Here is an 18,130-nt window from a genome sequence, read left to right on the forward strand (position 1 = left end):
ACAGCCCTCTAGGGGCTTCCAAATATCACTTTGCCAATTCCACAAGAACTGTCTTAGCGAAAGGCTTCTTGAGGGGAAAGCTGTAACTCTGTGAGATGATTTCACAGAACACAAAGAAGTTTCTCAGAAAGCTTCTTTCTCTTTTTGATCAGAGGATATTTCCTTTGGCCTTATAGTCTTCAAAGGGATCCGAAATATCTGTTCTCAGATTCCAGAGAAATAAGGCTAGCAGAGAGATCCACGAAATACAGATGTAACTCTGTGAGATGAATTAACAGAACACTAAGCTGTTTCTAAGAAAGCTTCTTTCCAGATTTCATCTGTGGATATTTCCTTTTTCACCATAGCCCTCTATGGGCTTCCAAATGTCACTTTGCCAATTCCACAAGAACTGTCTTAGCGAAAGGCTTCTTGAGGGGAAAGCTGTAACTCTGTGAGATGATTTCACAGAACACAAAGAAGTTTCTCAGAAAGCTTCTTTCTCTTTGTTATCGGAGGATATTTCCTTTGGCCCTATAGTCTTCAAAGGGATCCGAAATATCTGTTCTCAGATTCCACAGAAATAAGGCTAGCAAAGAGATCCACGAAATACAGATGTAACTCTGTGAGATGAATTAACAGAACACTAAGCGGTTTCTCAGAAAGCTTCTTTCCAGATTTCATCGGAGGATATTTCCTTTTTCAACATAGCCCTCTATGGGCTTCCAAATGTCACGTTGCCAATTCCACAAGAACTGTCTTAGCGAAAGGCTTCTTGAGGGGAAAGCTGTAACTCTGTGAGATGATTTCACAGAACACAAAGAAGTTTCTCAGAAAGCTTCTTTCTCTTTGTGATCGGAGGATATTTCCTTTGGCCTTATAGTTTTCAAAGGGATCCGAAATATCTGTTCTCTGATTCCACAGAAATAAGGCTAGCAAAGAGATCCACGAAATACACATGTAACTCTATGAGATGAATTAACAGAACACTAAGCAGTTTCTGAGAAAGCTTCTTTCCAGATTTCACCTGAGGATATTTCCTTTTTCACCATAGCCCTCTATGGGCTTCCAAAGGTCACTTTGCCAATTCCACAAGAACTGTCTTAGCGAAAGGCTTCTTGAGGGGAAAGCTGTAACTCCGTGAGATGATTTCACAGAACACAAAGAAGTTTCTCAGAAAGCTTCTTTCTCTTTGTTATCGGAGGATATTTCCTTTGGCCCTATAGTCTTCAAAGGGATCCGAAATATCTGTTCTCAGATTCCACAGAAATAAGGCTAGCAAAGAGATCCACGAAATACAGATGTCACTCTGTGAGATGAATTAACAGAACACTAAGCAGTTTCTCAGAAAGCTTCTTTCCAGATTTCATCTGAGGATATTTCCTTTTTCACCATAGCCCTCTAGGGGCTTCCAATTATCACTTTACCAATTCCACAAGAACTGTCTTAGCGAAAGGCTTCTTGAGGGGAAAGCTGTAACTCTGTGAGATGATTTCACAGAACACAAAGAAGTTTCTCAGAAAGCTTCTTTCTCTTTGTGATCAAAGGATATATCCTTTGGCCTTAGAGTCTTCAAAGGGATCCGAAATATCTGTTCTCAGATTCCAGAGAAATAAGGCTAGCAGAAAGATCCACGAAATACAGATGTAACTCTGTGAGATGAATTAACAGAACACTAAGCTGTTTCTCAGAAAGCTTCTTTCCAGATTTCATCTGAGGATATTTCCTTTTTCACCATAGCCCTCTATGGGCTTCCAAATGTCACTTTGCCAATTCCACAAGAACTGTCTTAGCGAAAGGCTTCTTGCGGGGAAAGCTGTAACTCTGTGAGATGATTTCACAGAACACAAAGAAGTTTCTCAGAAAGCTTCTTTCTCTTTGTTATCGGAGGATATTTCCTTTGGCCCTATAGTCTTCAAAGGGATCCGGAATATCTGTTCTCAGATTCCACAAAATAAGGCTAGCAAAGAGATCCACGAAATACAGATGTAACTCTGTGAGATGAATTAACAGAACACTAAGCAGTTTCTCAGAAAGCTTCTTTCCAGATTTCATCTGAGGATATTTCCTTTTTCAACATAGCCCTCTATGGGCTTCCAAATGTCACTTTGCCAATTCCACAAGAACTGTCTTAGCGAAAGGCTTCTTGAGGGGAAAGCTGTAACTCTGTGAGATGATTTCGCAGAACACAAAGAAGTTTCTCAGAAAGCTTCTTTCTCTTTGTTATCGGAGGATATTTCCTTTGGCCCTATAGTCTTCAAAGGGATCCGAAATATCTGTTCTCAGATTCCACAGAAATAAGGCTAGCAAAGAGATCCACGAAATACAGATGTAACTCTGTGAGATGAATTAACAGAACACTAAGCAGTTTCTCAGAAAGCTTCTTTACAGATTTCTTCTGAGGATATTTCCTTTTTCACCATAGCCCTCTATGGGCTTCCAAATATCACTTTGCCAATTCCACAAGAACTCTCTTAGCCAAAGGCTTCTTGAGGGGAAAGCTGTAACTCTGTGAGATGATTTCGCAGAACACAAAGAAGTTTCTCAGAAAGCTTCTTTCACTTTGTGATCGGAGGATATTTCCTTTGGCCTTATAGTCTTCAATGGTATCCGAAATATCTCTTCTCAGATTCCAGAGAAATAAGGCTAGCAGAGAGATCCACGAAATACAGATGTAACTCTGTGAGATGAATTAACAGAACACTAAGCAGTTTCTCAGAAAGCTTCTTTACAGATTTCTTCTGACGATATTTCCTTTTTCACCATAGCCCTCTATGGGCTTCCAAATATCACTTTGCCAATTCCACAAGAACTCTCTTAGCCAAAGGCTTCTTGAGGGGAAAGCTGTAACTCTGTGAGATGATTTCGCAGAACACAAAGAAGTTTCTCAGAAAGCTTCTTTCACTTTGTGATCGGAGGATATTTCCTTTGGCCTTATAGTCTTCAATGGTATCCGAAATATCTCTTCTCAGATTCCAGAGAAATAAGGCTAGCAGAGAGATCCACGAAATACAGATGTAACTCTGTGAGATGAATTTACAGAACACTAAGCTGTTTCTCAGAAAGCTTCTTTCCAGATTTCATCTGAGGATATTTCCTTTTTCACCATAGCCCTCTATGGGCTTCCAAATGTCACTTTGCCAATTCCACAAGAACTGTCTTAGCGAAAGGCTTCTTGAGTGGAAAGCTGTAACTCTGTGAGATGATTTCACAGAACACAAAGAAGTTTCTCAGAAAGCTTCTTTCTCTTTGTTATCGGAGGATATTTCCTTTGGCCCTATAGTCTTCAAAGGGATCCGAAATATCTGTTCTCAGATTCCACAGAAATAAGGCTAGCAAAGAGATCCACGAAATACAGATGTAACTCTGTGAGATGAATTAACAGAACACTAAGCAGTTTCTCAGAAAGCTTCTTTACAGATTTCTTCTGAGGATATTTCCTTTTACACCATTGCCCTCTATGGGCTTCCAAATATCACTTTGCCAATTCCACAAGAACTCTCTTAGCCAAAGGCTTCTTGAGGGGAAAGCTGTAACTCTGTGAGATGATTTCGCAGAACACAAAGAAGTTTCTCAGAAAGCTTCTTTCACTTTGTGATCGGAGGATATTTCCTTTGGCCTTATAGTCTTCAATGGTATCCGAAATATCTCTTCTCAGATTCCAGAGAAATAAGGCTAGCAGAGAGATCCACGAAATACAGATGTAACTCTGTGAGATGAATTAACAGAACAATAAGCTGTTTCTCAGAAAGCTTCTTTCCAGATTTCATCTGAGGATATTTCCTTTTTCACCATAGCCCTCTATGGGCTTCCAAATGTCACTTTGCCAATTCCACAAGAACTGTCTTAGCGAAAGGCTTCTTGAGGGGAAAGCTGTAACTCTGTGAGATGATTTCACAGAACACAAAGAAGTTTCTCAGAAAGCTTCTTTCTCTTTGTTATCGGAGGATATTTCCTTTGGCCCTATAGTCTTCAAAGGGATCCGAAATATCTGTTCTCAGATTCCACAGAAATAAGGGTAGCAAAGAGATACACGAAATACACATGTAACTCTGTGAGATGAATTAACAGAACACTAAGCAGTTTCTCAGAAAGCTTCTTTCCAGATTTCATCTGAGGATATTTCCTTTTTCAACATAGCCCTCTATGGGCTTCCAAATGTCACTTTGCCAATTCCACAAGAACTGTCTTAGCGAAAGGCTTATTGAGGGGAAAGCTGTAACTCTGTGAGATGATTTCACAGAACACAAAGAAGTTTCTCAGAAAGCTTCTTTCTCTTTGTTATCGGAGGATATTTCCTTTGGCCCTATAGTCTTCAAAGAGATCCGAAATATCTGTTCTCAGATTCCACAGAAATAAGGCTAGCAAAGAGATCCACGAAATACAGATGTCACTCTGTGAGATGAATTAACAGAACACTAAGCAGTTTCTCAGAAAGCTTCTTTCCAGATTTCATCTGAGGATATTTCCTTTTTCACCATAGCCCTCTAGGGGCTTCCAATTATCACTTTACCAATTCCACAAGAACTGTCTTAGCGAAAGGCTTCTTGAGGGGAAAGCTGTAACTCTGTGAGATGATTTCACAGAACACAAAGAAGTTTCTCAGAAAGCTTCTTTCTCTTTGTGATCAAAGGATATATCCTTTGGCCTTAGAGTCTTCAAAGGGATCCGAAATATCTGTTCTCAGATTCCAGAGAAATAAGGCTAGCAGAAAGATCCACGAAATACAGATGTAACTCTGTGAGATGAATTAACAGAACACTAAGCTGTTTCTCAGAAAGCTTCTTTCCAGATTTCATCTGAGGATATTTCCTTTTTCACCATAGCCCTCTATGGGCTTCCAAATGTCACTTTGCCAATTCCACAAGAACTGTCTTAGCGAAAGGCTTCTTGCGGGGAAAGCTGTAACTCTGTGAGATGATTTCACAGAACACAAAGAAGTTTCTCAGAAAGCTTCTTTCTCTTTGTTATCGGAGGATATTTCCTTTGGCCCTATAGTCTTCAAAGGGATCCGGAATATCTGTTCTCAGATTCCACAAAATAAGGCTAGCAAAGAGATCCACGAAATACAGATGTAACTCTGTGAGATGAATTAACAGAACACTAAGCAGTTTCTCAGAAAGCTTCTTTCCAGATTTCATCTGAGGATATTTCCTTTTTCACCATAGCCCTCTATGGGCTTCCAAATGTCACTTTGCCAATTCCACAAGAACTGTCTTAGCGAAAGGCTTCTTGAGGGGAAAGCTGTAACTCTGTGAGATGATTTCGCAGAACACAAAGAAGTTTCTCAGAAAGCTTCTTTCTCTTTGTTATCGGAGGATATTTCCTTTGGCCCTATAGTCTTCAAAGGGATCCGAAATATCTGTTCTCAGATTCCACAGAAATAAGGCTAGCAAAGAGATCCACGAAATACAGATGTAACTCTGTGAGATGAATTAACAGAACACTAAGCAGTTTCTCAGAAAGCTTCTTTACAGATTTCTTCTGAGGATATTTCCTTTTTCACCATAGCCCTCTATGGGCTTCCAAATATCACTTTGCCAATTCCACAAGAACTCTCTTAGCCAAAGGCTTCTTGAGGGGAAAGCTGTAACTCTGTGAGATGATTTCGCAGAACACAAAGAAGTTTCTCAGAAAGCTTCTTTCACTTTGTGATCGGAGGATATTTCCTTTGGCCTTATAGTCTTCAATGGTATCCGAAATATCTCTTCTCAGATTCCAGAGAAATAAGGCTAGCAGAGAGATCCACGAAATGCAGATGTAACTCTGTGAGATGAATTAACAGAACACTAAGCAGTTTCTCAGAAAGCTTCTTTACAGATTTCTTCTGACGATATTTCCTTTTTCACCATAGCCCTCTATGGGCTTCCAAATATCACTTTGCCAATTCCACAAGAACTCTCTTAGCCAAAGGCTTCTTGAGGGGAAAGCTGTAACTCTGTGAGATGATTTCGCAGAACACAAAGAAGTTTCTCAGAAAGCTTCTTTCACTTTGTGATCGGAGGATATTTCCTTTGGCCTTATAGTCTTCAATGGTATCCGAAATATCTCTTCTCAGATTCCAGAGAAATAAGGCTAGCAGAGAGATCCACGAAATACAGATGTAACTCTGTGAGATGAATTTACAGAACACTAAGCTGTTTCTCAGAAAGCTTCTTTCCAGATTTCATCTGAGGATATTTCCTTTTTCACCATAGCCCTCTATGGGCTTCCAAATGTCACTTTGCCAATTCCACAAGAACTGTCTTAGCGAAAGGCTTCTTGAGGGGAAAGCTGTAACTCTGTGAGATGATTTCACAGAACACAAAGAAGTTTCTCAGAAAGCTTCTTTCTCTTTGTTATCGGAGGATATTTCCTTTGGCCCTATAGTCTTCAAAGGGATCCGAAATATCTGTTCTCAGATTCCACAGAAATAAGGCTAGCAAAGAGATCCACGAAATACAGATGCAACTCTGTGAGATGAATTAACAGAACACTAAGCAGTTTCTCAGAAAGCTTCTTTACAGATTTCTTCTGAGGATATTTCCTTTTACACCATTGCCCTCTATGGGCTTCCAAATATCACTTTGCCAATTCCACAAGAACTCTCTTAGCCAAAGGCTTCTTGAGGGGAAAGCTGTAACTCTGTGAGATGATTTCGCAGAACACAAAGAAGTTTCTCAGAAAGCTTCTTTCACTTTGTGATCGGAGGATATTTCCTTTGGCCTTATAGTCTTCAATGGTATCCGAAATATCTCTTCTCAGATTCCAGAGAAATAAGGCTAGCAGAGAGATCCACGAAATACAGATGTAACTCTGTGAGATGAATTAACAGAACACTAAGCAGTTTCTCAGAAAGCTTCTTTCCAGATTTCATCTGAGGATATTTCCTTTTTCAACATAGCCCTCTATGGGCTTCCAAATGTCACTTTGCCAATTCCACAAGAACTGTCTTAGCGAAAGGCTTATTGAGGGGAAAGCTGTAACTCTGTGAGATGATTTCACAGAACACAAAGAAGTTTCTCAGAAAGCTTCTTTCTCTTTGTTATCGGAGGATATTTCCTTTGGCCCTATAGTCTTCAAAGAGATCCGAAATATCTGTTCTCAGATTCCACAGAAATAAGGCTAGCAAAGAGATCCACGAAATACAGATGTCACTCTGTGAGATGAATTAACAGAACACTAAGCAGTTTCTGAGAAAGCTTCTTTCCAGATTTCATCTGAGGATATTTCCTTTTTCACCATAGCCCTCTATGGGATTCCAAAGGTCACTTTGCCAATTCCACAAGAACTGTCTTAGCGAAAGGCTTCTTGTGGGGAAAGCTGTAACTCTGTGAGATGATTTCACAGAACACAAAGAAGTTTCTCAGAAAGCTTCTTTCTCTTTGTAATCGGAGGATATTTCCTTTGGCCCTGTAGTCTTCAAAGGGATCCGAATATCTGTTCTCAGATTCCACAGGAATAAGGCTAGCAAAGAGATCCACGAAATACAGTTGTAACTCTGTGAGATGAATTAACAGATCACTAAGCAGTTTCTCAGAAAGCTTCTTTCCAGATTTCATCTGAGGATATTTCCTTTTTCAACATAGCCCTCTATGGGCTTCCAAATGTCACTTTGCCAATTCTACAAGAACTGTCTTAGCGAAAGGCGTATTGAGGGGAAAGCTGTAACTCTGTGAGATGATTTCACAGAACACAAAGAAGTTTCTCAGAAAGCTTCTTTCTCTTTGTTATCGGAGGATATTTCCTTTGGCCCTATAGTCTTCAAAGAGATCCGAAATATCTGTTCTCAGATTCCACAGAAATAAGGCTAGCAAAGAGATCCACGAAATACAGATGTAACTCTGTGAGATGAATTAACAGAACACTAAGCAGTTTCTCAGAAAGCTTCTTTCCATATTTCACCTGAGGATATTTCCTTTTTCAACATAGCCCTCTATGGGCTTCCAAATGTCACTTTGCCAATTCCTCAAAAACTGTCTTAGCGAAAGGCTTCTTGAGGGGAAAGCTGTAACTCTGTGAGATGATTTCACAGAACACAAAGAAGTTTCTCAGAAAGCTTCTTTCTCTTTGTGATCGGAGGCTATTTCCTTTGGCCCTATAGTCTTCAAAGGGATCCGAAATATCTGTTCTCAGATTCCACAGAAATAAGGCTAGCAAAGAGATCCACGAAATACAGATGTAACTCTGTGAGATGAATTAACAGAACACTAAGCAGTTTCTCAGAAAGCTTCTTTCCAGATTTCATCTGAGGATATTTCCTTTTTCACCATAGCCCTCTATGGGCTTCCAAATATCACTTTGCCAATTCCACAAGAACTGTCTTAGCGAAAGGCTTCTTGAGGGGAAAGCTGTAACTCTGTGAGATGATTTCACAGAACACAAAGAAGTTTCTCAGAAAGCTTCTTTCTCTTTGTGATCGGAGGATACTTTCTTTGGCCTTAGAGTTTTCAAAGGGATCCTAAATATCTGTTCTCAGATTCCACAGAAATAAGGCTAGCAAAGAGATCCACGAAATACAGATGTAACTCTGTGAGATGAATTAACAGAACACTACGCGGTTTCTCAGAACGCTTCTTTCCAGATTTCATCTGAGGATATTTCCTTTTTCACCATAGCCCTCTATGGGCTTCCAAATATCACTTTGCCAATTCCACAAGAACTGTCTTAGCGAAAGGCTTCTTGAAGGGAAAGCTGTAACTCTGTGAGATGATTTCACAGAACACAAAGAAGTTTCTCAGAAAATTTCTTTCTCTTTGTTATCGGAGGATATTTCCTTTGGCCCTATAGTCTTCAAAGGGATCCGAAATATCTGTTCTCAGATTCCACAGAAATAAGGCTAGCAAAGAGATCCACGAAATACAGATGTAATTCTGTGAGATGAATTAACAGAACACTAAGCAGTTTCTCAGAAAGCTTCTTTACAGATTTCATCTGAGGATATTTCCTTTTTCACCATAGCCTTCTATGGTCTTCCAAATATCACTTTGCCATTTCCACAAGAACTGTCATAGCAAAAGGCTTCTTGAGGGGAATGCTGTAACTCTGTGAGATGATTTCACAGAACACAAAGAAGTTTCTCAGAAATCTTCTTTCTCTTTGTTATCGGAGAATATTTTACTTTGGCCCTATAGTCTTCAAAGGGATCCGAAATATCTGTTCTCAGATTCCACAGAAATAAGGCTAGCAAAGAGATCCACGAAATACAGATGTAACTCTGTGAGATGAATTAACAGAACACTGAGCTGTTTCTCAGAAAGCTTCTTTCCAGATTTCATCTGAGGATATTTCCTTTTTCACCATAGCCCTCTATGGGCTTCCAAATGTCACTTAGCCAATTCCACAAGAACTGTCTTAGCGAAAGGCTTCTTGAGGGGAAAGCTGTAACTCTGTGAGATGATTTCACAGAACACAAAGAAGTTTCTCAGAAAGCTTCTTTCTCTTTGTTATCGGAGGATATTTCCTTTGGCCCTATAGTCTTCAAAGGGATCCGGAATATCTGTTCTCAGATTCCACAGAAATAAGGCTAGCAAAGAGATCCACGAAATACAGATGTAACTCTGTGAGATGAATTAACAAAACACTAAGCAGTTTCGCAGAAAGCTTCTTTCCAGATTTCATCGGAGGATATTTCCTTTTTCAACATAGCCCTCTATGGGCTTCCAAATGTCACGTTGCCAATTCCACAAGAACTGTCTTAGCGAAAGGCTTCTTGAGGGGAAAGCTGTAACTCTGTGAGATGATTTCACAGAACACAAGGAAGTTTCTCAGAAAGCTTCTTTCTCTTTGTGATCGGAGGATATTTCCTTTGGCCTTATAGTTTTCAAAGGGATCCGAAATATCTGTTCTCTGATTCCACAGAAATAAGGCTAGCAAAGAGATCCACGAAATACAGATGTAACTCTATGAGATGAATTAACAGAACACTAAGCAGTTTCTGAGAAAACTTCTTTCCAGATTTCATCTGAGGATATTTCCTTTTTCCCCATAGCCCTCTATGGGCTTCCAAAGGTCACTTTGCCAATTCCACAAGAACTGTCTTAGCGAAAGGCTTCTTGAGGGGAAAGCTGTAACTCTGTGAGATGATTTCACAGAACACAAAGAAGTTTCTCAGAAAGCTTCTTTCTCTTTGTTATTGGAGGATATTTCCTTTGGCCCTATAGTCTTCAAAGGGATCCGAAATATCTGTTCTCAGATTCCACAGAAATAAGGCTAGCAAAGAGATCCACGAAATACAGATGTCACTCTGTGAGATGAATTAACAGAACACTAAGCAGTTTCTCAGAAAGCTTCTTTCCAGATTTCATCTGAGGATATTTCCTTTTTCACCATAGCCCTCTAGGGGCTTCCAATTATCACTTTGCCAATTCCACAAGAACTGTCTTAGCGAAAGGCTTCTTGAGGGGAAAGCTGTAACTCTGTGAGATGATTTCACAGAACACAAAGAAGTTTCTCAGAAAGCTTCTTTCTCTTTGCGATCAAAGGATATATCCTTTGGCCTTATAGTCTTCAAAGGGATCCGAAATATCTGTTCTCAGATTCCAGAGAAATAAGGCTAGCAGAAAGATCCACGAAATACAGATGTAACTCTGTGAGATGAATTAACAGAACACTAAGCTGTTTCTCAGAAAGCTTCTTTCCAGATTTCATCTGAGGATATTTCCTTTTTCACCATAGCCCTCTATGGGCTTCCAAATGTCACTTTGCCAATTCCACAAGAACTGTCTTAGCGAAAGGCTTCTTGCGGGGAAAGCTGTAACTCTGTGAGATGATTTCACAGAACACAAAGAAGTTTCTCAGAAAGCTTCTTTCTCTTTGTTATCGGAGGATATTTCCTTTGGCCCTATAGTCTTCAAAGGGATCCGGAATATCTGTTCTCAGATTCCACAAAATAAGGCTAGCAAAGAGATCCACGAAATACAGATGTAACTCTGTGAGATGAATTAACAGAACACTAAGCAGTTTCTCAGAAAGCTTCTTTACAGATTTCATCTGAGGATATTTCCTTTTTCAACATAGCCCTCTATGGGCTTCCAAATGTCACTTTGCCAATTCCACAAGAACTGTCTTAGCGAAAGGCTTCTTGAGGGGAAAGCTGTAACTCTGTGAGATGATTTCACAGAACACAAAGAAGTTTCTCAGAAAGCTTCTTTCTCTTTGTTATCGGAGGATATTTCCTTTGGCCCTATAGTCTTCAAAGGGATCCGGAATATCTGTTCTCAGATTCCACAAAATAAGGCTAGCAAAGAGATCCACGAAATACAGATGTAACTCTGTGAGATGAATTAACAGAACACTAAGCAGTTTCTCAGAAAGCTTCTTTCCAGATTTCATCTGAGGATATTTCCTTTTTCACCATAGCCCTCTATGGGCTTCCAAATGTCACTTTGCCAATTCCACAAGAACTGTCTTAGCGAAAGGCTTCTTGAGGGGAAAGCTGTAACTCTGTGAGATGATTTCGCAGAACACAAAGAAGTTTCTCAGAAAGCTTCTTTCTCTTTGTTATCGGAGGATATTTCCTTTGGCCCTATAGTCTTCAAAGGGATCCGAAATATCTGTTCTCAGATTCCACAGAAATAAGGCTAGCAAAGAGATCCACGAAATACAGATGTAACTCTGTGAGATGAATTAACAGAACACTAAGCAGTTTCTCAGAAAGCTTCTTTACAGATTTCTTCTGAGGATATTTCCTTTTTCACCATAGCCCTCTATGGGCTTCCAAATATCACTTTGCCAATTCCACAAGAACTCTCTTAGCCAAAGGCTTCTTGAGGGGAAAGCTGTAACTCTGTGAGATGATTTCGCAGAACACAAAGAAGTTTCTCAGAAAGCTTCTTTCACTTTGTGATCGGAGGATATTTCCTTTGGCCTTATAGTCTTCAATGGTATCCGAAATATCTCTTCTCAGATTCCACAGAAATAAGGCTAGCAGAGAGATCCACGAAATACAGATGTAACTCTGTGAGATGAATTAACAGAACACTAAGCAGTTTCTCAGAAAGCTTCTTTACAGATTTCTTCTGACGATATTTCCTTTTTCACCATAGCCCTCTATGGGCTTCCAAATATCACTTTGCCAATTCCACAAGAACTCTCTTAGCCAAAGGCTTCTTGAGGGGAAAGCTGTAACTCTGTGAGATGATTTCGCAGAACACAAAGAAGTTTCTCAGAAAGCTTCTTTCACTTTGTGATCGGAGGATATTTCCTTTGGCCTTATAGTCTTCAATGGTATCCGAAATATCTCTTCTCAGATTCCAGAGAAATAAGGCTAGCAGAGAGATCCACGAAATACAGATGTAACTCTGTGAGATGAATTTACAGAACACTAAGCTGTTTCTCAGAAAGCTTCTTTCCAGATTTCATCTGAGGATATTTCCTTTTTCACCATAGCCCTCTATGGGCTTCCAAATGTCACTTTGCCAATTCCACAAGAACTGTCTTAGCGAAAGGCTTCTTGAGGGGAAAGCTGTAACTCTGTGAGATGATTTCACAGAACACAAAGAAGTTTCTCAGAAAGCTTCTTTCTCTTTGTTATCGGAGGATATTTCCTTTGGCCCTATAGTCTTCAAGGGATCCGAAATATCTGTTCTCAGATTCCACAGAAATAAGGCTAGCAAAGAGATCCACGAAATACAGATGCAACTCTGTGAGATGAATTAACAGAACACTAAGCAGTTTCTCAGAAAGCTTCTTTACAGATTTCTTCTGAGGATATTTCCTTTTACACCATTGCCCTCTATGGGCTTCCAAATATCACTTTGCCAATTCCACAAGAACTCTCTTAGCCAAAGGCTTCTTGAGGGGAAAGCTGTAACTCTGTGAGATGATTTCGCAGAACACGAAGAAGTTTCTCAGAAAGCTTCTTTCACTTTGTGATCGGAGGATATTTCCTTTGGCCTTATAGTCTTCAATGGTATCCGAAATATCTCTTCTCAGATTCCAGAGAAATAAGGCTAGCAGAGAGATCCACGAAATACAGATGTAACTCTGTGAGATGAATTAACAGAACAATAAGCTGTTTCTCAGAAAGCTTCTTTCCAGATTTCATCTGAGGATATTTCCTTTTTCACCATAGCCCTCTATGGGCTTCCAAATGTCACTTTGCCAATTCCACAAGAACTGTCTTAGCGAAAGGCTTCTTGAGGGGAAAGCTGTAACTCTGTGAGATGATTTCACAGAACACAAAGAAGTTTCTCAGAAAGCTTCTTTCTCTTTGTTATCGGAGGATATTTCCTTTGGCCCTATAGTCTTCAAAGGGATCCGAAATATCTGTTCTCAGATTCCACAGAAATAAGGGTAGCAAAGAGATACACGAAATACACATGTAACTCTGTGAGATGAATTAACAGAACACTAAGCAGTTTCTCAGAAAGCTTCTTTCCAGATTTCATCTGAGGATATTTCCTTTTTCAACATAGCCCTCTATGGGCTTCCAAATGTCACTTTGCCAATTCCACAAGAACTGTCTTAGCGAAAGGCTTATTGAGGGGAAAGCTGTAACTCTGTGAGATGATTTCACAGAACACAAAGAAGTTTCTCAGAAAGCTTCTTTCTCTTTGTTATCGGAGGATATTTCCTTTGGCCCTATAGTCTTCAAAGAGATCCGAAATATCTGTTCTCAGATTCCACAGAAATAAGGCTAGCAAAGAGATCCACGAAATACAGATGTCACTCTGTGAGATGAATTAACAGAACACTAAGCAGTTTCTGAGAAAGCTTCTTTCCAGATTTCATCTGAGGATATTTCCTTTTTCACCATAGCCCTCTAAGGGATTCCAAATGTCACTTTGCCAATTCCACAAGAACTGTCTTAGCGAAAGGCTTCTTGTGGGGAAAGCTGTAACTCTGTGAGATGATTTCACAGAACACAAAGAAGTTTCTCAGAAAGCTTCTTTCTCTTTGTAATCGGAGGATATTTCCTTTGGCCCTGTAGTCTTCAAAGGGATCCGAATATCTGTTCTCAGATTCCACAGGAATAAGGCTAGCAAAGAGATCCACGAAATACAGTTGTAACTCTGTGAGATGAATTAACAGATCACTAAGCAGTTTCTCAGAAAGCTTCTTTCCAGATTTCATCTGAGGATATTTCCTTTTTCAACATAGCCCTCTATGGGCTTCCAAATGTCACTTTGCCAATTCTACAAGAACTGTCTTAGCGAAAGGCGTATTGAGGGGAAAGCTGTAACTCTGTGAGATGATTTCACAGAACACAAAGAAGTTTCTCAGAAAGCTTCTTTCTCTTTGTTATCGGAGGATATTTCCTTTGGCCCTATAGTCTTCAAAGAGATCCGAAATATCTGTTCTCAGATTCCACAGAAATAAGGCTAGCAAAGAGATCCACGAAATACAGATGTAACTCTGTGAGATGAATTAACAGAACACTAAGCAGTTTCTCAGAAAGCTTCTTTCCATATTTCACCTGAGGATATTTCCTTTTTCAACATAGCCCTCTATGGGCTTCCAAATGTCACTTTGCCAATTCCTCAAAAACTGTCTTAGCGAAAGGCTTCTTGAGGGGAAAGCTGTAACTCTGTGAGATGATTTCACAGAACACAAAGAAGTTTCTCAGAAAGCTTCTTTCTCTTTGTGATCGGAGGCTATTTCCTTTGGCCCTATAGTCTTCAAAGGGATCCGATATATCTGTTCTCAGATTCCACAGAAATAAGGCTAGCAAAGAGATCCACGAAATACAGATGTAACTCTGTGAGATGAATTAACAGAACACTAAGCAGTTTCTCAGAAAGCTTCTTTCCAGATTTCATCTGAGGATATTTCCTTTTTCACCATAGCCCTCTATGGGCTTCCAAATATCACTTTGCCAATTCCACAAGAACTGTCTTAGCGAAAGGCTTCTTGAGGGGAAAGCTGTAACTCTGTGAGATGATTTCACAGAACACAAAGAAGTTTCTCAGAAAGCTTCTTTCTCTTTGTGATCGGAGGATACTTTCTTTGGCCTTAGAGTTTTCAAAGGGATCCTAAATATCTGTTCTCAGATTCCACAGAAATAAGGCTAGCAAAGAGATCCACGAAATACAGATGTAACTCTGTGAGATGAATTAACAGAACACTACGCGGTTTCTCAGAACGCTTCTTTCCAGATTTCATCTGAGGATATTTCCTTTTTCACCATAGCCCTCTATGGGCTTCCAAATATCACTTTGCCAATTCCACAAGAACTGTCTTAGCGAAAGGCTTCTTGAAGGGAAAGCTGTAACTCTGTGAGATGATTTCACAGAACACAAAGAAGTTTCTCAGAAAATTTCTTTCTCTTTGTTATCGGAGGATATTTCCTTTGGCCCTATAGTCTTCAAAGGGATCCGAAATATCTGTTCTCAGATTCCACAGAAATAAGGCTAGCAAAGAGATCCACGAAATACAGATGTAATTCTGTGAGATGAATTAACAGAACACTAAGCAGTTTCTCAGAAAGCTTCTTTACAGATTTCATCTGAGGATATTTCCTTTTTCACCATAGCCTTCTATGGTCTTCCAAATATCACTTTGCCATTTCCACAAGAACTGTCTTAGCGAAAGGCTTCTTGAGGGGAAAGCTGTAACTCTGTGAGATGATTTCACAGAACACAAAGAAGTTTCTCAGAAAGCTTCTTTCTCTTTGTTATCGGAGGATATTTCCTTTGGCCCTATAGTCTTCAAAGGGATCCGAAATATCTGTTCTCAGATTCCACAGAAATAAGGGTAGCAAAGAGATACACGAAATACACATGTAACTCTGTGAGATGAATTAACAGAACACTAAGCAGTTTCTCAGAAAGCTTCTTTCCAGATTTCATCTGAGGATATTTCCTTTTTCAACATAGCCCTCTATGGGCTTCCAAATGTCACTTTGCCAATTCCACAAGAACTGTCTTAGCGAAAGGCTTATTGAGGGGAAAGCTGTAACTCTGTGAGATGATTTCACAGAACACAAAGAAGTTTCTCAGAAAGCTTCTTTCTCTTTGTTATCGGAGGATATTTCCTTTGGCCCTATAGTCTTCAAAGAGATCCGAAATATCTGTTCTCAGATTCCACAGAAATAAGGCTAGCAAAGAGATCCACGAAATACAGATGTCACTCTGTGAGATGAATTAACAGAACACTAAGCAGTTTCTGAGAAAGCTTCTTTCCAGATTTCATCTGAGGATATTTCCTTTTTCACCATAGCCCTCTATGGGATTCCAAAGGTCACTTTGCCAATTCCACAAGAACTGTCTTAGCGAAAGGCTTCTTGTGGGGAAAGCTGTAACTCTGTGAGATGATTTCACAGAACACAAAGAAGTTTCTCAGAAAGCTTCTTTCTCTTTGTAATCGGAGGATATTTCCTTTGGCCCTGTAGTCTTCAAAGGGATCCGAATATCTGTTCTCAGATTCCACAGGAATAAGGCTAGCAAAGAGATCCACGAAATACAGTTGTAACTCTGTGAGATGAATTAACAGATCACTAAGCAGTTTCTCAGAAAGCTTCTTTCCAGATTTCATCTGAGGATATTTCCTTTTTCAACATAGCCCTCTATGGGCTTCCAAATGTCACTTTGCCAATTCTACAAGAACTGTCTTAGCGAAAGGCGTATTGAGGGGAAAGCTGTAACTCTGTGAGATGATTTCACAGAACACAAAGAAGTTTCTCAGAAAGCTTCTTTCTCTTTGTTATCGGAGGATATTTCCTTTGGCCCTATAGTCTTCAAAGAGATCCGAAATATCTGTTCTCAGATTCCACAGAAATAAGGCTAGCAAAGAGATCCACGAAATACAGATGTAACTCTGTGAGATGAATTAACAGAACACTAAGCAGTTTCTCAGAAAGCTTCTTTCCATATTTCACCTGAGGATATTTCCTTTTTCAACATAGCCCTCTATGGGCTTCCAAATGTCACTTTGCCAATTCCTCAAAAACTGTCTTAGCGAAAGGCTTCTTGAGGGGAAAGCTGTAACTCTGTGAGATGATTTCACAGAACACAAAGAAGTTTCTCAGAAAGCTTCTTTCTCTTTGTGATCGGAGGCTATTTCCTTTGGCCCTATAGTCTTCAAAGGGATCCGATATATCTGTTCTCAGATTCCACAGAAATAAGGCTAGCAAAGAGATCCACGAAATACAGATGTAACTCTGTGAGATGAATTAACAGAACACTAAGCAGTTTCTCAGAAAGCTTCTTTCCAGATTTCATCTGAGGATATTTCCTTTTTCACCATAGCCCTCTATGGGCTTCCAAATATCACTTTGCCAATTCCACAAGAACTGTCTTAGCGAAAGGCTTCTTGAGGGGAAAGCTGTAACTCTGTGAGATGATTTCACAGAACACAAAGAAGTTTCTCAGAAAACTTCTTTCTCTTTGTGATCGGAGGATACTTTCTTTGGCCTTAGAGTTTTCAAAGGGATCCTAAATATCTGTTCTCAGATTCCACAGAAATAAGGCTAGCAAAGAGATCCACGAAATACAGATGTAACTCTGTGAGATGAATTAACAGAACACTACGCGGTTTCTCAGAACGCTTCTTTCCAGATTTCATCTGAGGATATTTCCTTTTTCACCATAGCCCTCTATGGGCTTCCAAATATCACTTTGCCAATTCCACAAGAACTGTCTTAGCGAAAGGCTTCTTGAAGGGAAAGCTGTAACTCTGTGAGATGATTTCACAGAACACAAAGAAGTTTCTCAGAAAATTTCTTTCTCTTTGTTATCGGAGGATATTTCCTTTGGCCCTATAGTCTTCAAAGGGATCCGAAATATCTGTTCTCAGATTCCACAGAAATAAGGCTAGCAAAGAGATCCACGAAATACAGATGTAATTCTGTGAGATGAATTAACAGAACACTAAGCAGTTTCTCAGAAAGCTTCTTTACAGATTTCATCTGAGGATATTTCCTTTTTCACCATAGCCTTCTATGGTCTTCCAAATATCACTTTGCCATTTCCACAAGAACTGTCATAGCAAAAGGCTTCTTGAGGGGAATGCTGTAACTCTGTGAGATGATTTCACAGAACACAAAGAAGTTTCTCAGAAATCTTCTTTCTCTTTGTTATCGGAGAATATTTTACTTTGGCCCTATAGTCTTCAAAGGGATCCGAAATATCTGTTCTCAGATTCCACAGAAATAAGGCTAGCAAAGAGATCCACGAAATACAGATGTAACTCTGTGAGATGAATTAACAGAACACTAAGCAGTTTCTCAGAA

The sequence above is a fragment of the Macaca nemestrina genome, chromosome 3 (assembly GCF_043159975.1).
Source record: "Macaca nemestrina isolate mMacNem1 chromosome 3, mMacNem.hap1, whole genome shotgun sequence".
Taxonomy (NCBI): Eukaryota; Metazoa; Chordata; class Mammalia; order Primates; family Cercopithecidae; genus Macaca; species Macaca nemestrina.